Source organism: Seriola aureovittata, chromosome 4, assembly GCF_021018895.1.
Source record: "Seriola aureovittata isolate HTS-2021-v1 ecotype China chromosome 4, ASM2101889v1, whole genome shotgun sequence".
Lineage (NCBI taxonomy): Eukaryota > Metazoa > Chordata > Actinopteri > Carangiformes > Carangidae > Seriola > Seriola aureovittata.
In genome coordinates, this window is record NC_079367.1 from 26,347,422 (window position 1) to 26,353,522 (window position 6,101).

Here is a 6,101-nt window from a genome sequence, read left to right on the forward strand (position 1 = left end):
GGAACACCGCTTTATTCACGGTCTGAAATGGTTAATTCACTAATTTCTCTTTTAGCAATTAAAGCAGTAATGGTCGGTTTCCTGCACATGATTTACAGAGGAAAGGGTTAAACCTCCGTTTTAAGCATGCTTGAATAGTCTTTGGCATCAATTACAAACACGTGCGCTAGGTGTAGCACACCGTTTCTCAATGAATTATTCAGGTGATCCACACCGGAATCACCTTTCTCTTTTCACATATTGAAGCCTCAGGCGGTTGTAAGACTCGTGTTTGCAACCGACTCCAGCAGTTCCGGTGTTATTCAGATTAAAAAAACTGCACTTTGTTCAGTGATGTTCATTTCTGTCTCCCTCCCGCCTCCAATCATCACGAACCGGGGCTGGTGGAGAGGCTGTTGCTATAGTAACAGCGGTACGGCAGATACAGGCGACGACGTTTCGTCAAAATAACGAGAATAACCTAGATTACCGGAAAACTAAGCGTTCTCACTTCAAAATAAAAGAGAGAAGAAGTACAACCAAAGCATCTGTTGAACTGACATGGCCACAGAGAATAATGTTTGACAGTTTGTAGTCAAAAATGATAAACATCATACATTGCTCTTAGCAGAACACGTGTGAGAAAGGGAACAGTGTTAAACTGAAGTGAACGGTGAACAGCACATAGTGAATATAAAAATGTGTCAGGCTAAATGAAAATTTTTATGAATGGATGGGGGGGGGGTAGCCTTTTCAAATGGTACCAGTCAATGAAATGTTATTGAAATAATATTCGATGATTTAAGCGCACACATTAAACACAAAAATAATCACGGTCGATATAACTCTTATTTTGAAATCAGAAAGCGGAAGTGTAATTTTTTATGTAATGTGTAACTTTGCAGCGAAGCAGGAGCGGGAGAGAGGAAGCCGAGGCAGGTAAAGGTGTGTGTGTTTGTCTGTTTATGAATGTGGGGGAGAAAGGAAGGGGTGACGGCGTGAAGAGGAGGTCCAGAGGGGTGAAAGGAGGACAAAGGACCGGACGGAGAGGAGGAAGAGCTGGAGAGAAAGACGGGATAAGAAAAGAGGGAAGGATGTCGGAGAGGATAGCTTCGTGTGGGAGCCTGTATGACAGCACCAACCTGCTGCTACAGTACTGCAACAACGGTGAGCTGCTTCTCATCTCACTTCATCAGACACAACAGAAAAATGAGCCCCAGCTCCTTCCAGCCAGACAGTCCCAGTGCTCTCATCTGAGTCACAAATGTCTAGACAGACTTTGCATTTATTCATTAGGCGCCCTGAAAACGTGTTTAGATAGATGCAATTAAATTAACCCATTAATGTAGCCTGTTGACAATGCTAATTATTCGATGGAAAGAAAAATATTCCCCAGTTTATTCACCTAAAATATTCAGTGACTGTGCAAATTAGCCTGATTGGCTGCGTCATATATGAATGCCATTTTGTCATCTCAGATTTCTCAGAGCTTCTATTTTTTTTTTTTTTTCAAATCTTTTGTCTACCTTAATTTTATCGATAATTTTTTGGTTTATTTTCACCACTTTTAGGCTCACTACCTTTGGAAAGTACATAAAAATATTAACAATGTGTCGCCATTTTAGTTTTTATTATTTTATATTAAGTCTGTATTTTAAATTAAAAACAAACATGTCTCTGTGAAATGTGTTTGAATGGGACTTTTCCCGGACAGACTGACTTTAGGTCAAACTATTTCCGTTATTCTGTTATATTTCAAATTATGTTTTTTCACTCTTTTTTTTTTTTTAATTTTTTTTGTTCCTCGTGCATTTTCCACCCATTACATTAAATGAGAAATGAGTTTTAACACTTGCAGAGTTTTGCTGTCTTATGGTCTGACAGCAGTGTTTTTAGGATTGGACAGTGAAATGTAGAAGAAATCAGGCTGATATCTTCCTTTTTATTGAGATATCAGGTGACTAAAGTTCCTCACAGGCCAAAACGCTCTCTAGAAAACACTACTCACTCATCAACTAGGTAGAGGGATGGTGATTACAAATTGCCAGCTTTAATCTATGAACATGATTCATTTCCGTATTTGAATACATGATGATCCACGATGGTCATTTGCATCTCCTCTCGCTCCTGCAGCCTTATGTCTCTTTATCTTTTACATCCTGCTTTACAAATATAATGCAAATGCAAGCCTGATCATATCTGGGGTGACTGTGGAGCTTTGTGGCTTATTTCATTTATTTTTTTTAAAAAAGAGCGTCTCTGTCAGCTGAACAAGGTAGTGATGGTTTCTCCAGTTATTTCAAGCAAGGTAGACACCATGTTTCTCTGTGTGTAACACAGTGTAAATATCATTAAGAGTTGTAAATGCGTGTAAACTGATGTTGTTATCTGAGAGAGCTGTCTGTGGACTAACTCACCGTCCCTGCAGTCTACTAAACTTCACAGACAGCCATATTGAGCGGCAGGTGGAGAGACAGCAAGGGGTCATGGGAATTTAATCAATGCTGTGGTGTTGGTGATCCAAGATGTAACATGTGCCATTCAAAGCATTTGGTGGGTGTTGTGGTCCAAAGCCTCCTGCAGCTCCACAGGTCACAACGATTTCAGTTAAACTGTGAGACAGACGCACAGGCTCTGCCCAACAAGCATCTCAGGAGCTGAGCTCATGTGAGAGAATAAGGCAAGATAAAAATGTTGTGTGAAAAATGTCAGACGTAGGTCAAAGGAAGAGCTTGTGAGGGACAGCTGGTCCTGTAGTGAGGGATCAGCTGCTTAAGCTGACTGTTTTTTGTCCAGCGTAGGATGACGTTTTATTTTTTAAATCAGTGAGGCAATTTATTAAATTCAGAATAACAGTATTAAAGTATATATTCCGAGCATTTACCAAAGTGCTTTTAAGTACTAGTACTTTTAATTTACTTTGGTTATTTCTATGTCGTGGAAGTGACACGTTCCTATTTTTTTAGACAATTTAATTGAAGGACATTTCTGCCATGAATTAAACCTAAATTACACCTGCAGATATGGAGCAGGAGGGAGAGACAGGTTCTTGTACAGTAACTCTGATTCCTCTGACACACATGTAGAGTAATTAGGTGTGGGTTGCTGTGTTTCTGAACACCAAATGTTCTCTCAAAGAGAGAAAGATGAGGAAAATCCTCAGAAATTAAGATGTTTTTATTTATCCTCATTTCTGCACGGGTTCAGCTGCCATTTGGGGCTTATTTTTGAGTTGATCAAAGGTCCTTACAAGTGTAGGAAACGGGTCTGAATGTGATTGCTGACATTTCCAGAAATTGTATTGATGCCCAAAGGAAAGAAATCTCTTTTTGCTTGCCTCCCTGCACTCAGAGGTCAGAGGTCAGAGGTCAAACTCTCCCAGGGCCATTTGAGACTGAACTCAGTATCTTTACTGAGTATGACCCCCCCCCCCCCCCCCCCCCCCATGTGCCATCTAGGCTCAAGAGTCTGCCGGCCTCCAATGCAACCAAACAACTGATTTAAACACACTTTCACCCGGACAAGAAGGTGCTAACCTGTGAAATCACTTTCTGTACTCTTTGGTTTCCATGCAGTATAGTGACCTGCTGTACAGTGTTGGAACCATTTTCATGCAGGGACACTTGATTTTGGGTGGTGAGCTGTAGGCGCAAAAAACTTAAGTTTTGAACTAGGACACAAGAATAAGAAACAGTTCAAACTGTTATAGGTGCTGAAATTGATGCTGAAAATAGGCCTTTGTGAAGTGTTAACAAGACCTGAGAATAACATGAAGTCAGCCAGGCAGACGGGGAAGAGGTGTTGGACTGTGCTGCAGCTGATGCAAACAGCATAACAGAGCTGATCCTGTTTGTATTCGGAAGGTATCGTCTTGTCTTGCACGTTGATCTCTGCTGTGCAGCATCTGCCAAGTGAGCCTCAATCAGCTAACTTCTTTGTCTTTTTTTTTTATGTCTGTGTCTCTCCATCAGCCTCCTGTCTTTCCTTTTCTTTCAGTTTGTCTGTCTCTTCTTCTTCCTCTACCATCTGTCCTCTCACTGTAACCAGAGATCGTCTATGTTCATCAGATCTGCTCTCCTCTGCCACCTGGTCACATCTCGAGCCAAACACAGTTTACACACACCCATTACAGTTTTTATAGTTTTATTGTACTGAGGTTCACGGTTGGTGTTCTGTGTCACGGAGGGCAATATAATGAGTTAGTTTAGCTTCTGTAGTGCTGACAACCTTCATGGCTTTATTCAAATGATGTCACTGAGGTAAACTCTACCCACCTGGGACTCCAGGCAGCTTAAAACAAATGCTAAGGATTTGTTCAACAGACTTTTGAATATTTTTTTTACTCCTTCCTCATTGCCCTTTGAATTAAATTTTAATTAATTAATTTTTATACAGTAGGAAACTGAACTCTAAATTAATACTTTTACAATCACTTAAATGACTTAAATCTGCACCATGCAAAACTACACACCGCAACTCCAAATGGCAGGAAGGAGTAACTGTCAGAGCTCACACATTGAGCCTCAGTAAACTGCACTCAGACCTGTTGTCGAGAGGTTCAGCCGCTGTCGGAGTGTCCATCTTACTATATGCAGTTCTGTATGTAGGTACAGCCATGAACACAGTGCACAGTGACATCAGGAACACAGTTTAAAGCGATGGTGTGCAACCTGCACTGTACCATACGTGCCTTCTGTTAGCAGTGCAAAGTACAGTGTGTTCTTTCAGCTGTAGACTGAAATGACTGATGATTGAATCAGTGGAGTGTAGCAGCAATAAGAGCTGTCAGTCATGGTACATTGTACGGCTGCACAGCCCTGTGATTTACCAACTTTGTTTACTGTGGACGAAAAGAGAAAAAAATCCATCTTTGATTTTGCTTCAGTGTCTTGCTACAGTCTGGTGAAAATTGTATCTCCAAGGTGTTTAGTCCTTCAGTTCAAGTTAAAGGATAAGGCTGGGCACACTTTCCTTTTCCAGCCCCATTATATGATTCACTTTGGTAAGATTGGTGTATTTCAGCATTTAAATGTCATTTAGTGTCACTGTAGACATTCTGTATTTTTCATATTGTCAAAAAAAGACTAACGCCAACAATGTATTGGTCACTCAGTGATTCCCGTGAAATCCTGAGTTTAAAACTGTCCGACCAAATCACCAAACACATGAATTAAAAACAAAGACTGCGATGGGTTTTCGGTTTTATTTACTTGTAAAATAATTTCTCAGAGAGAAAATCAGAAGTGACATAAAATTTTTCTTATTCTGTCTCACAGCCTCCGTCTGGGATCCACATTTTTAATGACTGTATTTCCTCAAAAAGTGACCCGGGCCTTTATCTACCTCAACTGCGGAAGGTAACAGGCCTGTATTAGAGGCAGGCGACGAGGTGTAGCCCTAAGCCCCTGGTTGGCATCCATACACAATCTACATGATATACCATGTTTATACCCAGTCTGTTTGAAAAAAAGTCTCTAAATCTGGCCACAAATTCGCTGAGTTGGCCCCTTAATAGAACCTATTTGTACCAATTCATTTGGGAAGAGCAACGGCCAATGGAGAAACTCCAACGTGGCATTCTGCTGACCAACGGTGGAAATATGATCAGTCAGTCAGGGACATTCGCAGTTATAGGGCAGGCCCCGCAGCTGTGGTCCAGCCAATCACTAATGTTTGTGTGTTTTTATTGGTTAGAAGAGAACAGTGGAGCTCTGTGGCAGAGTTTTTACATTTTCACATAACAGCCTGTTATGTGAAAATGTAAATATCTGAATATCTGTAACGGGACAGTTGGTATCACCTTCATCTTTTGTGTGTGTGTGTGTGTGTGTGTCATTGATCCTGGAGTGTGGCTCTGCAGCATCTCTTCCTGGTGGTGCCTGGCTGTACAGATGCTGATGCTGCTGCAGTGAATGTGTGTGGCTGGCTCTAAGCCAGGCTCCACCCCTTCTGGGTCGGTTCTGTCTGCCCATGGCTGATGAGACAGGAGGAGGAGGGAGACGAGGGATGAAAGTGAAGGAGTGGACGAAAAGGAGGAGGAGGGGATGGAGGGAGGAAGAGGGAGTGGTCCAGGAAGCGAGGGAGTTTGAAGGAAGTGGATATGGAGGAGGGAGTGGTTCAGC